Source organism: Anas platyrhynchos, chromosome 1 (genome assembly GCF_047663525.1).
Source record: "Anas platyrhynchos isolate ZD024472 breed Pekin duck chromosome 1, IASCAAS_PekinDuck_T2T, whole genome shotgun sequence".
Lineage (NCBI taxonomy): Eukaryota > Metazoa > Chordata > Aves > Anseriformes > Anatidae > Anas > Anas platyrhynchos.
Window position 1 is genome coordinate 143,492,000 of NC_092587.1, and position 20,927 is coordinate 143,512,926.

The 20,927-nt window shown below is 41.5% G+C and overlaps 1 non-coding gene across 1 annotated transcript; it reads right to left on the bottom strand.

Annotated features, from left to right (window-relative positions):
• Positions 1–20,595: 20,595 nt before the first annotated feature.
• TRNAK-CUU (transfer RNA lysine (anticodon CUU)) lies at positions 20,596–20,668 on the bottom strand. Its single transcript has one exon. It is a non-coding gene; the product is annotated as a tRNA-Lys (tRNA).
• Between the last annotated feature and the right edge of the window lie 259 nt (positions 20,669–20,927).

The window sequence follows — 20,927 nt, forward strand, 5'->3', positions numbered from 1 at the left end:
CATTTTTTTCCTGTTTGGAAGTGTCAATTTTCTGCCATTAAAATCTCAACAGGACGATTATATAGGTATTATGAAGGTGGAAATTCCATTTAAACACATTGTCATCCACCTACCACTTAGCCTCCTATATGTGCTTGAGCCATGGTGCTCAGTTGCAAAGTCTAAAGTCTGACTTCAGATCTGTAATTACTTCATGCTAACCCTTTGTATGTCATTTAGACAGACCCACAAACAGCTACTCTTTGCTTTGCAGAATATGAGCATCAGAAGTACCAGAATATGTTTCCAGCTGAGTGTAATGACACACAGAATCACAGAATTTCCAGGTTGGAAGAGACCTCAAGATCGTCAAGTCCAACCTCTGACCTAACGCTAACAGTCCCTACTAAACCATATCCCTAAGCTCTACATCTAAACGTCTTTTAAATACCTCCAGGGATGGTGACTCCACCACTTCCCTGGGCAGCCTGTTCCAATGTCTAACAACCCTTTCGGTAAAGAAATTCTTCCTAAGATCCAACCTAAACCTCCCCTGGCGCAACTTAAGCCCATTCTCCCTCATCCTGTCACCAGGCACGTGGGAGAACAGGCCAACCCCCACCTCTCTACAGCCTCCTTTAAGGTATCTGTAAAGAGCAATAAGGTCACCCCTGAGCCTCCTCTTCTCCAGGCTAAACAAGCCCAGCTCCTTCAGCCGCTCCTCATAAGACTTGTTCTCCAGGCCCCTCACCAGCTTCGTCGCCCTTCTCTGGACTCGCTCAAGCACCTCCATGTCCTTCTTGTAGCGAGGGGCCCAAAACCGAACACAGTACTCGAGGTGCGGCCTCACCAGAGCCGAGTACAGGGGGACACGTAGGTACCTTCATTACCGTTTATACACCATCGTGTCCTCAACCCACTAGAAGTGGATAACAGACATTTTTGTAAAGAGCTATGGATGAAAGGTGGTAAGACTCCACAAATGAGGTAGAGGAGAGTGCTGGGAGTGATTTAGACTCACCCAGCAGAACCAGTCATTTACCTCACCTCACACTAACCAGTTATAATTTCAGCAGGACACTGCTTCTGCTGGCCAAAACTATAATTAGTCCAAAATTACTTATCATGCAGTCAGCCTTTATGGAGGGCTTAAAGCATTAGAAACAAGAGTGCAGATCTGGTGGGAGAAAGCACATGCTCAGGCATCCACAGTCACCAGCACAACTGGGAGATTGGCTAGTGGGTCAAAAAGGTGCCTCATGAGTCAAGATGCTGGAGCAAAAAGAAACAGGGTCCCTGCAGGCACTCAAGGCAGTCAGAGACTCACCTGACACCAATCCCACTCCCCTCCCCAAATGCAGAATCTCAAGCTTTTACAAGATGTTTCCATTTTTCTCAATGCCTTAAAGGCCTTCGTCTCCACCCTGGCCAAAACACTGTGCATTGTTTTCCCAGACTTCAGCAGCCATACCCCGCTGATCAGCCAGGCTTGTTTTTGTGCTTTGTTGTTGCTTCTCTTCTTTGTTATACTTACAGTAATTTCTCCTCAGCTCTCAATGTTGCACTTCTTCAACAGCTAATAATTTCCCGTCACAGAGGTGTTTATAGTTGGGCAGACTCTGTTTACAGTTCGTGCCCAAGGCCTTCACTGCTATCCCACGCTTAAACCGCCCATCATGGCCAGGGACTCCATGTGCCAAACTGGGGTTCACACAGCAAGTTCCCACAAGGAGTTGAGATGCTTATAGGAGCAAGGAACATTTTCTTTCACAGTGATTTAATGGCTACGTATTTTCCCAGTCACCGTAAGAAAGGGATAGGCAGCCTCTGCGTTTTCCAAGGTCTGTGTTTAGAGGACTGTCATTGCACACACAGCCAGTGTGGGAAAAGTGGCAGAATATTCCCCTCCCCACCATCAGAAGTACCAAACAACCTCAGCTCCCATGGATTTCAGTGGGCTGGCAGGGACCTTGAAAACACTACCACTGCAATTTCTGTCTCTGTGCCTTCTCTTGGAAGAGGTCCCAACTGTAATCACCTAGGCGTCTGTTGTGGGCTGCAGAAACGCAGAGAAATATCTGGATTTAATAAGCTGCTGCTTCTGCACTCCTTCAAGTTTCAAGTTAAGGACAACCATACAGATTTCTGCAAAATACCAGTGGAAAAAAAAAAAAAAAAAAAAAAAAAAAAAAAGCTCTAAGACTTAGAGGTGAAATTTGTCACAGCTGTGAATGTATACAGCCAAGTGTTAAACCCTTGAAAAGAAGATTAAATGTGTAAATGAGAGGCATTTCAAAGAGACAGCAACAGAAGTCTGTGGCAGTAAAAATTAGGCATACTGTGTAAAAGGTGTTATTCTGAAGAGAGAACTTACAGATTCCTGTGAATGGAGCAAAGTTGAAACCATAATTATTCTTGTTGAGAGACTAGCAGCTTTGCCTATTGAAAGTAGATTGTTTACAAAAATTGGTTTATGCTAAGCATATTATGTCTATGAAGCTCTAATGATCACAGAGTCAATGGCTTGAATATTAAAAGACAAAGTTATAGCTGTGTGTCATAGAGCACAATTACTGGACTTACAATTTATACTGAAAATATGAGACAGGTTTGTGCTCAGATGTCTGTGACATTCAAAGGGATGAGTTTAATAGAAGGTTTGTTTTCCTTAATATCTTCAGGGATCTGCCAGAGGTTTTGGATTATACTTTGCTTATTCAAATAAGCAATTTTCAGATTTTGATTTTGATACAGATTCCTTAAAACAACACAGTTATCTTGTGATATATCTTCAGGGTGTATCACATCCTCATGTCAGGATAGTTAAAAAAAAAAAAAAAAAAAGACATCAAAGTCCAACCAAGGGCATCAAATGGCTGTGGGTCTGAATCTGCCATCGTCGCTCAGGAGCAGCTCTGCCAGGTGTCTGATGGGTGTCCTCCTTTAGTAAGAGCCATAGTATTTGCTGCAAAAAGCAAAGCCATTTCTCCCTAAAATCAATAGAAGCAGTCACGCTGACTTCAGTGGCAGCTGGAGCAGGCACCAATGACCAGCCCTGAGGTTCAAGGACATTTCATGAATTTTCAGCTGGAGAAGGGGTGCTCAGCATGACACAGCTCAGGGTTTAGGAATAAATGCATATATGTCTGGTTGGTGAATAATTCTATATAATGTACATTTTGCACCACAATGTTTATGAATATGTGTGGTAAGAACCTACAGTAGTAATGTAATGTAGTAATGCTCAGAAGAATGGAGTAATTTTTAGTGCATCTCAAACAAATTTAGTTCAGAGAAGTTTAAGGAGGTTTAGCATTAAACTCCAAAAAATCTGTACAGAGTGCTCTTCCAACACAGAAATAACTATGCATAAGATTTAGAGAATGATTATATTCATTAAAATAATGGATGAAAACTTATATATTGCAGCTTATATATGCTCCTACTCAGCATTCCTACAAATTATAAATAACATTTAATTTAGTGTGACTACATACAGAAGACAGTGCCCTTAATCTTCAGATGGATTTCAAGCTTGTGCATTCATTAATTAGAAGAGAAGGGAGTTCTTTTCAATGTCATTTCAATTTTTGCAGGAAAGAGAAAAGAAACCAACACATTTAAAATAAATGAGTAAAAGTGAGATTTCTTTGTTAGAACCCCTGCAATGAAGAAATTGAGATTTTGCACGCTTCTGTATAGTAAAACTATTTAAAAGGAAAAACAAAATGTGCATCTTTTACATCTTAGTTCCAATTTAAGATTCAGAGATTATAGTTGCTTTCAATTCAGGACAACCTAAGAGCTTTTCTACATTCATTTTTGGGCAAATTTACAGGATAAATGTTTTAAGTTCAAATCCTAGATCAAGTCAGGACAGGGCTTGATTCTGTTGTGTAGTGACAAAACAAACCATTTCTCCAAGTTCTTCTGACTTTCTTTCATGGCTATAACTAATGACGCATGTCATGTAAGATCAGTAGAGTTTCATTACATGACTGTGCTGAACTGAGATTGTGTTTGAAATGAAGATCCTTAGGCAAAGTTGTCTGTATCTGTACAAGGCAACAAGGCCCTTCGTGTTTCAGACCTGACCTGTAATTATAGCTGTAGGTTCAGATTCAAGTCAAATGATTCAGTACGAAGCACTTAAAATTTGAAGAGACTGTACTTTGAGGTTCCATTACTAAGTCCCGCTTCCCTTTCTCCCTCCCTCTACACCAGAATGTTTTATGGCTTTTTTAATATTATTTTCCATTATAAGCAGTGCTTTTCTGGTCTCCTTTCCTCTTTTCGTCTCATAACCCCTGAATGTATTACTTTGTTCAGACATTAAAAAGCTGCAAGTATTATAATAAAAATGCTTTAAAACTTCAGAAAGAAGCACCAGAGCACACGACTTTGCATTCCAGATCGTAAAACCAACACAAATAATTTAGTTCAAACTGGGAGGACTGTAGCTCACTGTTCACCAGAGGGGCCTGCTGCTGATCCATATTTTATGGAACGTACATTTTTAATGAATAAGGAACGGCTTTCCATTTCGAAATGGAATGAAATACTGATTGTTCTGTAATTTGAAAAAAAAAAAAAAAAGAAGAAAAGAAGGCAAAGAAATCTCTCACTGCTCCCGGTTGCAATGACACATTTGATTGCTCCTTTCCCTTGTAGGTCAGTTTGATATTGCCTTATTTTCTCCTTTCCCTTGTAGGTCAGGTTTATATTGCCTCATTTTCTCCTTCCCCAAAGAGTATTGTGTACCCCCTCATTTCCCCCTCTGACTGCCCTCTCTCCTGACCCCCTTTCCACACAACCCAGAACCATTGCTCCATCTGCATGCCTTGCCCAGAGGACCACACAGCACTTCCCACGTGGGGTTACCCTCATGTCCAGGGATGGCAGAACAGATTTTCCCTATCAGCACTCCTCTTGGCCATCTGTGCTAGACTCGTCTACTCTTAACAGGGGTTTTATTCAGAAGCCAGGACCCCCTCCATAAATCCACGCATCCTTCTTCACCCAGACCCCTTTGGGCAGGGCAGTCTGAAGAGACAGTTGTTACCCCATGGCTGGAACAAATCGGGCTTGTGCTGCCAGCTTAATCTGTCGTTGTTTGTTTATTTTGATTTAAGGTAGCAACTCTACTGTTCTGACATTGCCTCTCCCCCTTATAAAGGGTGGTATAGATTGATGGCATTGGCAAAACAACACAAGGAAATGCGAACTGCAGATGCCTGCTCCATGCCTGGCCTGAAGAGAAACTTTCTCCTTTCACGAGCACCATACAAATGCCCAGTCATACATTCCCTAGCAGGAATAAGGGAGAAATTATCCCAGCACCTGGCTCGCTGCCAGCCTACCAAAAGGATTCATATACCATACGCGGCGGTGCTGCGTTTTGTATATTCTGACCGTATCCCAAACGCTTTGGCAGGAGCCACCTCTGCATCTCTTCCAACAGCCCTTGCAAAGGTAAAAAGGGAGAGTTTAGCATGCCGGTTACCAAGAGGGCATCCCTCCCAAAGAAAGGCCGTCGGGCAATGCTTCCACTGGGGCAAAAAGCCGGGAAAAGCAAAGCCGGGCTGGCAAAGCGCCGGCCCCGCAGGATGCTCCGTGTCCCAGCGCCGCTCCTCTGCCTCCCTCTAGCGGAGCGCCCGCGGCCGGACTCTTCCTCGGAGGAAGCGGCGCAAAACCTTTTTGGCTCCAGCCCCTGCTTTTCCCGCACTCTTTCTGTTCACAGAAACACGGGTTACAAAGCGTTTCCTGGCAGCTGCAAGACTGTGGATACTTAAAAAATAAATAAATAAAAAGAAGAAAAAAAAAAAAAGAAAAAAAGAAAAATCACTCAGTGGTTAGTTCTCCTAGCAAAACTTAAGAAAGATGGATGAATTAATAAATTCTGGAGATAGCATCTAGGCAGCTGCTGTCAGTCCTGTATTAAATCTGACTAGCAAATGGGATGTGGTTATTCCACTCTAAAGAGTTCCTGGAGGATGTTTGGATTCAGGTCCCTCTGTCAGCTGCATCTCAATTAATTTTGTATTATAGAAAGTAGCAGCACACGGACCAGCAGCCAATGCAATTATTTACATCCTGCTGACACAATCCTCTGGTGCAACAGCATGTCAAAAATGGTAATTCACATTAGGTGAGTCATATGCCTTCCCTTTAAAATGCAAACAGTATTTGTATATGACCATTCAGCAGCACCCAAAAACAGCATTACTGGTGCTGTACAGCATCAGTACACAGATGACAGCAGTCCTACTAGTTTAAAGCCAAGGTTGAAGGTTGTATAAATTATTTTAAAGCTTCATATCTGGTGAACAAGTACAGTGCATGATACATTCTCCATCCTTTACCAATAAAGCACAGGTACACAGTACATGTAACAGCATTTCTTCCACCACTACCTGAAGATGCTCGGTATAATCTTCAGGTCCATATTCTTTTCTTTTCACAATGTCATGATCTGGCTTCTTGTACTTAGCTAATATTCTTGCTGGAGCAGAAAAGCAACAACTTGACTTGCAGATCTCCAGCTGATGGGAGCTCCAAATTTGCATTTTGGAATGGTCCTTCCTTCATGCACTGAGTTGCCAGTTGTTTAGTCTAATGAGCATGCCTGTCAATCATATCCTGGCAGTCCTGTGCAGAGAAGGTTTGGTTTTATCTTTGCATCCTACAGAATTGCAGTATTTTGCCGAGATAATAAATCTGAAATCAAGAGGGAACACTTAACTGGTTCCAGAAGGTGGCATCTCTCTCCCCGCTCAAGTGTGTGATTGATATATAGCAGGTGAGAAAGTGAGTCTCAAGAGGGCAATGAGGGAAGTCTAATACTACTTTTACATCATGGTTAACCTGTAACAAGAACCCATTTAAGCTTGGAGATTTGATGAGCCTTTCAATTGTACATTTATTCAGATACAGATTGATTTTAAAATATGTTATCTGGCTCTTTCAAGGACAAGTGGTGCTTCTAATCAGTTCTGCCACAGAACTAGATACTGTTTACATACTCTAACTGCAGGCATCCTTGACTTCTGCAGATTTGCATTCCACAGATCAGTATTGATTTTTTTCTTCTGGTGCTGTTATGGTATTATAAAAGCAGAAGACTCATCTGCCAGCATTTGTGATTTTTTTTTTCTCTTTTTAGTGCTCTGTGTATTCCTGACATGCACAACGTTTGGTGGAAACATGCTTACTAATTGGTGTTGCTGGTGTGTTCTGCTGACAGGTGTGTTGTGTAAAGTGATGTTGTAGAGAAAAAGGAAATCAATGACTTTCTAGCAGTCTGTGCACCATTTCCAATATCTTCTACCCTTTGTCCAATTCAATATTCCAAAGGAGGCAAGAAACTGGGTGAAAAATCTATGGAAATAAAGTCATTAACTGCAATATAATGTATGCATTATGTATACATAATATGTTTCTAAATAAAGTTTTATATATGTATATGCTTAGCTTCTCTTTCTCTCAAAAGAACCCCAACATAGTGAAAAATTCCTGTAGCTGGAATTGCCAGAATTGTAACAGGGCTTGAAGCAGCTCCAACTTTCAGTGATGAGGCAATATCTACCCCAGGATGTCCAAAGGCAACGAACACAACTTGAGATAAAACCACAAAGAGGCAAAATGGTGCTTCTTGGCTTTCTAAACTGTGCCAACAGGCAAGGTCACAAATCAGATCAGGTAGAAACTGAAAGACATTCAACCAATTGCAGTGGTGTTTTAGGCAACACTTGAAAGGGGATCAAAAAGCAGTAATTTGTTACCAGTGTTCAAAGTTTCAGATTCTAAAAGGGGTAAGTCTCTGGTGTGTTTTTGGTTTTGTTTTATTTTTTGATATTTGAGTAATAAACACTGTGTCTCATTTTTCCGTGCTGGGATTTTGAGTAAGCTCTGACTAACATGGAAGCATTTTTTTAATTTAATTATAAACGTGTGTCCTGCAATTTTCAGCACCTCTTAGTCACAAGGAATAAGGTTTCTTAGGAGCAATATTACTTATTTCAGTGGCCAGCAGTGGAATAGACAGGGTGGTGTACTTTACACAAGTACATAGATTTAAGCTGATTGCTTTTAGGTCTGTAGCTAATTAGGAAATCTAGAAACCTCTGATACTAATCTATCAGCTTCAAGAGAAAATCATTGCAAGAGGAGACATTGTAGCAATCAAAACACCTTAGCACACAGCTGAGACTGTTGGGTATGGACAAGTCAGAACTGTGCCTCCAGTCTCCCTCTGCCACGCACAGGTAAAAACACACAACCGCAGATGGAAACCTTCGTTCCTATTTCAGAAGCAAGTGGTTTGATTGTTTGTCCGGCAGGTGGAACCCTGCTACTTCTTTTCCTGCCACAGCTTGGCTTGACAGCAGCAGGGAGGGACAGTTTGTGCTGGCTGGGCTGGGCACTGCCCGCTCTGCTCCTACTGCCAGCATCCCCTACAGATGTATAGGTGCTTCCAAAAAAAGGCAGGTGATGTTGTTTCCTGTGGGATGCATTTCATTGCCCAACAGCAAATGAAGTTCTGTAATACTATCAAAACAGAACAAGGCATGAAGCTCTTTTGACAAGTGTGTGCTTTTTTTCCCCTCCTGCCTGCAGGTAAGTAGGTCATCTATGAAGCCGTATGTTATTTTCAGAAAGGATTCACACTGCCCACATCAGTGTTTTCCCAGCTTAGCTACATGCCTCTCACAGACTCACAGAGTTTGGAAAGCACCTCTGAAGTTCCTTTACTCCAACCCTGTGCTCAAGCAGGGCCACCCAGAGCAGGTTGCCCAGGGTCAGGTCCAGGTGGCTTTTGAAGATCTTCAAAGATCTCTCCAGCATATTCTTTTCCAACAAGCAAGACAGAGCCTCCTCAGGTCCCACAGAAGAGGATATGTTTGGCTGGTCAAACTGGGAGATGCTGCAGCAATCACAATGGTACGTAGCAGCTGGGAAGCACCTCTGAGCACACGGCCCTCACCCAACAACACATCCTCACCTACAAACACATGGTCACCTGCTCTGCAACAGGAAAGGCTGGTCACTGCCAGAGGCTGAGGGCCAAAGAGGCTTTTCCAAAATGTGAGATGGCATGTTAGAACAGGGGCTCTGAACTTTCAGTGTGTAAGGTCAAGGTCTGACTGAGGAGAAACAGAAGGCAAGAACTCACAGAGGAACAGTCACCCTTACCTCTCAAGCAGCCCCTTTCACCAATGGAGGGTGAACGTTGTTCCTTTCTGTCATTCCTGTTAAACCCCCAGAGGTTTGCAGTGATTCAGGGAGTATCTGGCTAAAGAGCTCTAGGCCACTGATTTCAGTTTTATCCTTTGAAGCCTAAGCTTTCAACACTTTTCACAACACCCTTCTTATTTAAGCACAGCTTAAGACAATTGCTTTTCTAACACCATTCCTTTATTATTACTTTGCTTTCTCACTCTTTTTCTATATTCCCCATGGGGAATGACTCACTATTCTCCCTTTAAACACAACAAGTCATCAGAATATTGATTGTGTTTGTTTTTTCCTTTTAAATTATTTGATTGTTTAATATAAAATAATAACCTGTTCCTCATTTTCACCCATAAATTATTTGCTATTTGTATTTTTGCTAAGCTCCCTCATCAGCCAATTAGGCTTCCACTTCCCCTTCCCTTTCTCCTTTTCAATAAATAAGTCACTCTTACCTCTGGAATGATTTTAACTAAAAAGAACTGTTGTTCCTCACCATCTTACCTCATATATGACCTCAAGTCTCCCCTTCCCCCTCCACTCAGCTGCGTGCTCCACTAGCCTTTTACTTCTAAACTATATAGTTTTGCAAATACTTACCTGCACAACTTCTTTGCTCTCAACATTACTGCACTAGAAGTTTTTCCTTCACATTGCATACACTTGTGTGTCAGATTAATTTTTTTTCTAGATGGATTAGCTTCACATTTTCAACTTCTGCATCTCTGCTTCCCCAAGAGTACTTGGAGCCACTCCCTGGCCTCCTTTCTGTGAAGCTTTGTCATTCCCAAGGGCTTCACTGTTTAACACTCCTATTCTTTCCATTGTCTTCCTTTCTTCTCTCAGGCAGACCTGTCATTCCCTGGCTTGCCTCAAAAGAACAGATAATGTAAAGAATGAGAGATGTGTTTCAGGCTTTTTTTTTTTTGGATTTTTTTTTCATTATTCATTATTCTTCATGAGCTTACACCTTATATTCAGATGCTGAAATTTAGACTGCCTCCACAGCTATAGATATGATACATCATATATAAGTACACTTTATGTGGTCTCATATCAAAATGAAATATAATGTATATTCAGTGAAAAAAATGTATATTCATGATGTACAAAAGTTGTTTCAACATTTAACTAAAATTATTAAATTACAATGAGCTAGAAAACCTCCACTATCTCCTATTACAAATGACCACAGGTCTCTGAGCATGACTATAGACAGGTTTCCTGCCCAGCTAGCTTCCAGATGTTGACATAGCCAGCTCTGACCCTCCATCTACTTTTTTTTTTTCTTTTGGCATTTCTGTGAGCTTTGAACTTGTAAAAAGTCTCTAACTGACAGCATTAGAAATGGGACATATGGTTTATTCATACAGTAAGCCTAACATGAGTAGCAGCATCAGCGTAATTTTGATCTCGTGCTTTCCATGGCTCTGCTACAAAATTAATAGGTCCAGTTTTCCCCTTCTATCCTGATGCAAAAATGCCTCAACTCCAGAAAGAGGTACTCTGAGTAAACAAAGAACAGAGACCACTATGAAGGAAACTAGATAAATCCTTTGAATATATCATTAAAGTAACAATGTCTCTGTCAAAACTGAAGTCACCTTCAAGGGAAAGGAAGAGACACACATGACAGACGGCAGATACGTCGTTTTGGTAATGTGCACAATAGGATACCACTACATAAAGTAAGATATTGATTTGTTACATGTCAGTTGCACTGTGGTAACTGAGTTTACCACAAAACACCTAACAGGTAGCTTATCCCTCAGAGAAAGAGAGACACGGCTGCCTCACATCTACCAATGAGGCAAGATATGCCAGTAAGCAATAGTAGTGGAACAGTTAACAGTAAATCCATTCCCTCCTGAATGTGAAGTCCATGACTGTAAAGACCTTCTGAGACACATATAAAGTTCTTGATGATTAGAAATGTACCAGTGTCTAAGCTAAGCTGGAAGCAAGTGCCTGTCTTCAGTAGCAGGTTACAGTGGTAGTTTTGTTCCAGGGTCAGTGAAATTTTACACTGAGAGCATCAGGCCATTCATACAGCCACCCAATATTTGGCAATATGTTAATAACTTCAACCCACATTTAGTCTGAATTGTGAATTGGAAGCAAAACAATTTTCCTCAATTATCTCTTGCTCTGGCTTATTTTGTTGTAAACAGTTGTTTTCTGTCACTACGCTTGGAGGCAGAGGACAATGTAAATAATGTTATTCTATCCTTTTTGCATTTCCATTTGTGGATATGAAATATATTTGGTGAGATGCAAAATTATTATTAATGGAAATAGTGAAAGGCTGGACTAACAACAAGTAAAGCTAGAGATTTCACTTGCAGCACTTGTGCACAGCAAACAAAACATCTGGGCACTGTTGTAACAACCATGGAAACGTTATTAGGGAAGCAGCTTTCCCTGTCAAGTTCACACGTATATTAATGACGTCACCATGAAAGATTTCAAAGAATCATAGACTAATGCAATGGTTGTGGTTGGAAGGGCCCTCTGGCCCAACCCCTGCTCAAGCAGAACCACCCAATGCAGGCTTCCCAGGACCACGTCCAAGCAGCTTTTGAAGGTCTCCAAGAAGGAGACACCACAACTTCTCTGAGCAGCCTGTGCTCCAACAACCACACAGTATGGAAGTGCTGCCTGGTGTACTTTTCACCATTTATAAGAGCCTGGCTCCACCCTCTCTGCAGCCTCCCCTTGAGTATTTACAGACATTGATGAGATCCCTCTGAGCCTCCTCTTCCCCAGGCTGGGCAGTCCCAGCTCTCAGCCTCTCCTCACAGGAGAGGTGCTCCAGTCCCTCCATCATCTTGGTGGCCTCCCTTGGACTCTCTACAGTACGTCCAGGGTTCTCTTGTACTGGGGAGCCCACTACAGAAGAGATTTTGCTCAGTATGCTAGAAAGAAACTTCTTTGGACAAAGTGTTCATTCCTGGCACAGACAATATATCTTATGTCTGCTCCAAGAAGTGGAAGCCTAAGCATGTTCACACCTCTCAGGTGCTGAGACCAGTCTCAGTGACATACAGGGACAGCTGGGAATACTTGGGCTGCAGCTCCAAAAGATGTCTTTTTGCTGTGGGAAGTATATTTATCTCAAAAAAGACTAATAAAGGAAATATACGTCAAGGGATTTCGCAGCTTCCCTGGAGTGTAAACTTTCAGGTGTGGACAGTGACAGTCTTCTTGTCCTTTTACAATATTGCTGCTGTAGTAGCACTTGCCAATTGACTAATACAGAATAAATAAAATGTGTGTACTGATAACTTCATGGGGTATCCTGCCGAAGTCACAAGAGTGGTTATATCTTCTGTTATTTCTGTCCAGCCAAGTATACATTTCTAATACAGATTAATAAAAGGACAATTGTAATTAGGTGTAGATTAATTTCCCTTAACTAATTACATTGTGTGCACTAGCCATTAAGTTAACTATGTTCTCAGTTTCATAATGTTTTTGTAAAGAAACCAAAATTTGTTACGTACTTCCCATTTAAACGGGTCAGGGTTTAAAGGGCAAAAAGAGCTGCCTATGAGAGAATCCCCACAATCTTGAGATATATCAGTAAACCATCGTCTTGATTATCCCACAAGAAAGATATAATACAGCATGCCTGTATGATCTTGTTATCCCAGTACTAGATAGGATAAGGGGCTTAAAAATCAGGACAACAGGACTTAATTCTTATAGCACATCTTCTAAACAAAAGGCCTGAGGAGGGAGTGAAAACCTCCTCCCTCTGTTCTCCTTTGAATGAGCCAAGCAATAGAAGTCATGCCAAGCTATCTTGTGATCTCTGGCAAGAGAATTAAAGCTTGAACTTCCCACCTGTGGCCCCTTACCCTCACTCAGGGGAAGGGAGCCCTGTTTCCACCAAATGCTGAGGAGATGAGTGCTTTGTCTCCACACAGGCTCTCCTGGAGGTGTGACACTGAGGGAGCAGCTCCCCTTCCCTGAGCTGTGGGTGCTGCTGGTGAGTAATTGCCTTAGCTAAGCCCAGGCTTTTCACACTCTAGCAGATATCACAAGTTCAGCTGTAATCTTTACTAGTCTCAAGTGTCTCTTCTCACACATAAGGTCTGGAGTCACAGTACCTTGCAAGTGCTGCTTTCTTTTTCTACTCCCGGAGTTCGTGATGTGGCCAGATGCAGTGGTGTATTCCTTGGTAACAGACCTGCCTTGACCACAGGTCCAACACCATAAATGCATAGCTGACCTCTAAAGACATCATCCTGCAACATTACTTCCCAGAAACATAGTGTACAAAACCCCAACTGGCCTGTTGTACTGACAGAAATCTTTGGAGTTCAGAATACAAGTCAGCAGCAGGGCAAAACAATCTGTGACAGCATTTCCAGTTGCATCTGCCTTATCTGCCAGGATTTGAAGCAATTCTGAAAGAATTATCTCTGAGATTTTACGGAAATATAATATTTCACAATCCACATATATAATTCACTTGAAACACACAAATGTTTTTAAAGACAGACAGACATAAAAGTAATCACTTCAGTACAATCCATTTATCCCTCCTTTGTTGCAATCAAATTTCAGTACCTCAGAGCAAACATCAAACGCTTCATATTACTCAGTACTTTTACTGCAGTAGATCAGCATTTTTAAAAACATCTAACACCCAGTGTCCTATCTTAACAACACTAAAACATCAGGATTCTTGGACCAAAATTGGGTTATCTATCATGAACATAAGACAAAATAGACTGGATATGTATATTTGTTCATAATGCAACTTCTCTAGAAAACATCAGCAAGAGAAACACTATGCAAAACTAGATGTTATTGACTGGACTTCAGTATTGGAGGGGAGGGCAGGGGAGGAAGGAAGGAAGGAAGGAAGGAAGGAAGGAAGGAAGGAAGGAAGGAAGGAAGGAAGGAAGGAAGGAAGGAAGGAAGGAAGGAAGGAAGGAAGGAAGGAAGGAAGGAAGGAAGGAAGGAAGGAAGGAAGGAAGGAAGGAAGGAAGATTCATTAACATCTTTGCTTCTCTATGCCAAACAAATGCTGAAAAAGCCACCACATAGCTACAAAAAAAAAAAAAAAAAAAAAATCAACTTCCAGAAAATTTGGAAATTTGAGGCAGCTGAATTATCCCAGTGGAGTTTGGAAGGCACCTACATTTACCCTGCTAGGAGCTAATCGCACCTGTTTTAGCAGCTTCACACCTCTGTTAATATAAAGCCAATGTACAATCAGATCCAGTGTCAAATCCTATTCACCACCTCCAAGGTCTGCAGCTTTATTAGGAAATCATTTTATGATACCCAGGAACTAATTCACACCTATGTTGAGCATTACAGGTCTGTGAGAGGAAAGCAGTGATGATTTCAGGGGTGCTCCACTGATGAGATCACACCTATTAGCAGTCAGGCAGCTCTCTAATGTGGTGTCAGTAAATAAAGTACTCCACAGCCTTCTCAGGGAAGCAGAAGGTAGGAAAGGGCTGGGGAACACTTCTGCTTGAGGCAAAGGTGACTGAAGTGAAGCAAAGTCATCTCTGTTTGGAGATGTGGGAGCTGTGCTGAGGGATTCAGAGTTTAGGGCAGGGTGAGCAGGCCTGAATGGGGTAGGATGATAAAATAGTGAGCGTATGGCAGCAGGGGCACAGACAAGGAGTGACAGGCAGGCAGGGAAGCTGCTCTCCTACCACGCTCCTCCTGCAGCTGAACAGAGCTTTCCCAGACAATGCCTATTACCACCTGGTGATTTATAGTCCTCTCTCTCAGATGAACCAAAACACGTCTCTGCTGACGGACTGCATTCTGCAAAGCATGAGGTTTTGCAGTACAGATGCTCTGTGTTATCGCCTACAAAGCATATGTTGGGAATATTTATCTGTTTTTTTATAATACAACAATATATTTTCCCAGATTCTCTTGACTGAACACATTGCTAACAGGAGTGTGTTCAGCTTTCCTGAACAAAATGCCTTTGGAAGAAAAAGAGAAAATATTAAAAAGCTGAAGACTCAAAGGTAATTTTTAAAAAGAAAAACAAGCTTTCAACTTCATCTGTGATTCTTTGTTCTCACAACTGTTCTAAAATCTACATTACAATATTGCTCATTAGCTGCATCTTATTAAGCATGGCATTACCCAGAGGAGATTGGTCATGTTAACTGGTCGGTTCATCACTGTAATAGAAAACAAACAATGTCACACCATGTGAGCAAGCATAGTGCATGCTAGTAGCTGAATGTAAGCCCTCTTTATGGGATAGAAGTTGAGTCAGATATTAAGCAGTTCTGAAGTTCTAACACTCAGGTGATTGATGGAAACTTTCCTGTATTTGTTTCAAAGTTTATAAGAGCATCTCCCTTAAACATTCATAAGGCCATTTCAATTTGTACAGCTTATTCATTGGTAAGTGTTAATAGATGCCAGGAAGTCAGACCGTTTGTCGTAAAATGCATTTCCTTATAATGCTTCCTTAAATTGGAATTAAACAGATCACCACAATCAATTCTTGGATATATAACTTGATGTGTGTTTCTATTGATTTTCAATCTCACTGACATGAAGCAGGCATATTTCATTGTGAAGAACAAGATATCTCAAAGACTTTGAGAATCATCAAGTATACCTTAACCACTAGAGGAAATGCTTTTGTGAGAGTCTGTTTTAGAAATGGGCCTCTTTCACATTTCTATATGTTCAAACAATTATAACTTGTCACTTTTTTTGTGATCCTTTGTCACTTGAGCCTTCCTGCCACAATCACCAGGTCAGTTTGCTTGACTATTATTGATGCTCTCCTGTTGTCTCACAACTCCACTGCTCTTGATCTCAGGCAACTAAGTCCAACTTTCATGATTTTCTTCTACTAAAATTAGGCTGTACCTACTTTGCTTCTTTTGACATCTGGAGGCTTTGAAAGTATATCTAGAAAAACAATATCTACTAAATAGCTACAATAGCTACTAAATAAATATGAGTAGATTTCTTTGAAATGTGTGTATGTGCTACTAACAAACATAATTCTCAAACATTTAGTAGAAAGTGCAGCCAATACATATATATGTACAGTACTTTACAGCTACTAAGAAAAACAAATTAAATTAGAAAAGAGTTTAAAATGTATCATGTTTGAAGGTAATGTTCTTATCATCAACCTACTTTGATCTATCTTGAACAATTCTAGGCTCTACTTAAAATTATAAGTAAAATTTAAAAAAAAAAAAAAAGAAAGAAAAAAAAAAGAAGCAGAATTCATCACATTAAATATTTATTTTTAACATCTTTATCTGTTAAAAAAATGTAAAAAGAAAGTAGAAAAATACAAAATAATTCAAATAATAAACCAACTGCAAGTCATATAAGCACTCAATGCAGTTGCATACAGACAAGCACAGTTCTGGCAAATATTAAAACAAGATTACAACCTCTGACATGTTGAAACAATCCTCCTGACATACTCATCAGATAATAACCATACTGTAGTATGACACTTTGTTTTGGACACAAAATTTCGAGGAAGATATGAACCATCAAAGAGAAAACAGTAGAGAATGACCAAAAGTCATATGATGTTACTTAAGAGGAAAACAAACATAAGTTAAAACAATAATAAAACAATGAGTGATGTAGGAAATTTTGCATTTCTCAGGCTGTGTTCATATCTTGAAAAGAGATAGGACTTAATCTCCTATTTGATATCTTCACAATGACTAAAGAACCCAATCACATACAAAGAACCCAGACTTCAGGTAATATACATCAATAAAGTACCACAAATGCTGTGGAAACTCAGTAGTTAAGAACAGTGGAAGATCTAGCCTAAAACTGTAGTTGAAGAGGGAAATGGGGCTCTGTTAAGATTTACAAATCTTACATAGAGGAATAACATTCCTCTACATGGTGTTTTGTTTGTTTAATATTTCAGTAGTTTGCAGCTATAGAAGTCCTTATATAAGCAAGCTTATGTGAGTAATTTTTTGATTAATATCTCCCCACCAAATTTGTTTGCATCTTGGATTTTGAGAATGGTGTATGCATAATCATTTGTGTTACTACCACAGCCTCTGTTTGCTCAATTGATTGTTTTGTTATTGTCTTTATGTCTGCTCATTTATACAAGTGAAATTATCTTGCCTTTTTCTCTTCTCACTGTTTTCTCAGATCATTTAACGATGAGCTACATTTTCCACATAGCCCTTTCAAATGAGATGAAAATGGAGAAAAGTATTGGGGAGGGACAGAAAACTGAAAACTGAAAAGTCAGTGTCAAATCTGTACTAAGTAATTTCCTTGCTGACAGTAATTTTTCTCTTTTTCCAAAAATCATTGTCTTCCTGGTTACATGCATTTCGTTTTTCCTATAAGGTCATACTTCAGTGATTCATTCCTGCAATTTATTTTTATTTCAATCTGGAAATACTGAGATTGTATTTCTGTTTTGCAGGAAACAAAACAAAAATATATAATTTTGTAGTAACCATTAAAATACACTGAAAATTGCAAAAAACAAGTAAGTCGTTATATTCCCACTTCTTTAGCCTTTTTTTTTTTTTTAATATTATTGACAATCTTATTGCCACCTTATTCCTGAACAACCAACATTGTTTTCCATAGCCTGCAGTGAGGACCTTCTTGAACCCTGATGCTGGGTGTGTGCTAGACTGTAGCCCAGACCATTTGCCTGCTCAGGACACACTCACAGTTTTGTATCACCTCCACATATCACAGGCTGGGGTGCCAGGGTAAGTTACTGATTACCCCTTCCATCCAGGAGGACAGGGAAGAAATTGGCACATACCTTGCACCAACTATCAGAGCATATTATTTCTCCTGTTTGTCTGGATGGTTAGCAAATGTGAACTAAACCAGAGACAGACTGGAAGTGTGCCTGTCTGAGGAGGGATTCCTTCCTTTCACTGTGCCCCAGGGTGGCGCCTATACATCTGCACTGACCTCAGTCAGCTTGCATACTCAAAGTCTAACAAGTGTGAAACAAAAGTGAGTTTCACAGGCTTAAATAAAAAGTATTCTGTTCCCCGAGTTGCAATATGTTAGTCCATATATTATGTGAGACATTAAATTGTAAATTATTTTGCTGTGGTTAATATTTAGGAAACCTGCAAATAAACAGCTGGCCTGTTTGTTTGTTTGTGTTTGGTTTTGTTTTGCTGTTGTTTTTGTTTTGTTGTTGTTTTTTGTTTGTTTTGTATATATCTGTCACCTACGTAATGCAATATAAGAAAGTATAATAATATTTTACTTCATTAAATTAGCTCACATTGTTGTGGGCCTTGTCACATACAATAAGAACATTTCTGGGTTCTGCTAATCTGCTGAGTGAACTAGGAAAAAAAAGATTGAAGAACAAGGTGGAAGGGGGAAAAGGCAGAAAATAGCCACTCATAGGCTGTCAGTTGAGAGTAAGATGTTGTCTAGACATACTATATATATTGTCACAATTTCCCCTGAAGCCATGTAGAAGCAGAGAACCAAACTGTGGCTACTCAAGCCATTGTTTTTTCTTAATATCCTGTTATTATAGCACAGGTAGGCCCTATCCTGTAATAAGAGCAAATAAGAGCAAATGATACTATTAAAAAGGAGAGGAGAGGAGAGGAGAGGAGAGGAGAGGAGAGGAGAGGAGAGGAGAGGAGAGGAGAGGAGAGGAGAGGAGAGGAGAGGAGAGGAGAGGAGAGGAGAGGAGAGGAGAGGAGAGGAGAGGAGAGGAGAGGAGAGGAGAGGAGAGGAGAGGAGAGGAGAGGAGAGGAGAGGAGAGGAGAGGAGAGGAGAGGAGAGGAGAGGAGAGGAGAGGAGAGGAGAGGAGAGGAGAGGAGAGGAGAGGAGAGGAGAGGAGAGGAGAGGAGAGGAGAGGAGAGGAGAGGAGAGGAGAGGAGAGGAGAGGAGAGGAGAGGAGAGGAGAGGAGAGGAGAGGAGAGGAGAGGAGAGGAGAGAATTCTGATCCATGATAGCTGGTAATAGTATGTCCTCAAATGCATCTAAAATCTGTGACAAGTATTGTGGTTGTGCCCTGGGTAACAAAATGGAAATGCTACAGTAACTTTCTTTTTCAAACTTCTCCTGTATAAAATGTGAGATTTATTAATAGATCAACTGGAACAGTGGAATTTTCCTTTTACATAAAAAAAAAAAAAATAGTTAAAATAAATCAGTGTTTCTTGCACTTTGGGTTGTCATCACATTTTCAGATTTCCCAGTTTTAATATACCACAGACAATACTAAAATATCGAGCACTATAAATGAGTGTTCCTGATGATAGCAACCATGTAAAAGCCTACACATGGCAATACAGGTTTCAGTCCTTCTGTAGTGGGTTTATGTGGCAAGGTTTTGATAGCAGGGGGCCATAGGGGTGGTTTCTGCGAGAAGGATCTAGAAGCTGCTCCATGTTTGGTAAGGGCCCCACTGTTTTCCAGAGCTGAGCCAATAAGCAATGTTGTTTTGCGCCTCTGTGGGAGCATACTTAAGACAGGGAAAAAAAACTCTGTACTACACAGCAGCTGGGAGAGTGAGAGGAGTGAGGAACAGCCTTGCAGGCACCAAGGTCAGTGAAGGAGGGGGAGAGGTGCTCCAAGCGCTGGAGCAGAAGTCCCCTGCGGCCTGTGGTGAGGACCATGGTGAAGCAGGATGTCCCCCTGCAGCCCATGGAGTACCACGGTGGAGCAGGGTTCCATGCTGCAGCCCGTGGAGGAGACCACAGTGGAGCAGGTGGCCCTGCACTGACAGAGGCTGCCGCCTGTGGAAGACCCCTGCCGGAGCAGATTCCGGGCCGGACCTGCAGCCCATGGAGAGGACACCACGCAGGTCATCAGGAGCAGGTGACCTGGTAGGAGCTGCTGCCCATAGGGGAGCCAGGTTGGAGCAGTTTTCTCCTGAGGGATGGACCCCGTGGTACGGACCCATATCTGGAGCAGTTCTGGAAGAGCTGCTGCCTGTGGGAAGCCCACGCCGGATCAGTTCAGCAAGGACTGCGTCCTGTGGGAGGGACCCCACAGCACAGGGTACGAGAGTGACCGAGAAGGAGCGGCAGAGAAGTGCTGTAGACTGACCATAACCCCCATTCCCTTGTTCCCCTGCACCGCTCGGGGGGAGGAGGTGGAAGAGGGTGGATGGGGGGGAATGTGCCTTTGGTTTCTTTCCTTTGTTTCTCACTCCTCTAGCTTGTTAGTAATAAGCAAGAAATCTTACTATCTCCCTATGCCAAGTCTGTTTTGCCCGTTACAATAATTACTGCGTGATCTTCTTGTCCTTATCTCAACCTTTGAGCCCTTTTTGTCGTATTTTCTCCCCATTCCTCTTTGAGGAGGGGGAGTGAGAGAGCGGCTGTGGTGGAGCTTGGCTGCCCACTCAAGCAGAACCACCACAGTCCTTTTTGGCGCCCAACGTGGGGCTCGAACCCACGACCCTGGGATTAAGAGTCCCATGCTCTACCGACTGAGCTAGCTGGGCCCATTGAGTTACAAACAGCTCACCCTTATGTCCCCAGTCCAGGTCTACCTGAGCTACTTCAATTTTCAAAGCTCGATCCACTTCATTGTTCTGATGTTCTTCAGTGGCATGATTCTTAGGCATGTGGGCATGCATCTACATGACGTACCTTCACAGCCAGGTTTTCTACCCGGGCAGCAATATCTTGCCACAGGGTAGCAGCCCAGATAGGTTTACCTTTGCGCTGCCAGTTGCTCTCTTTCCATTGCTGCAGCCATCC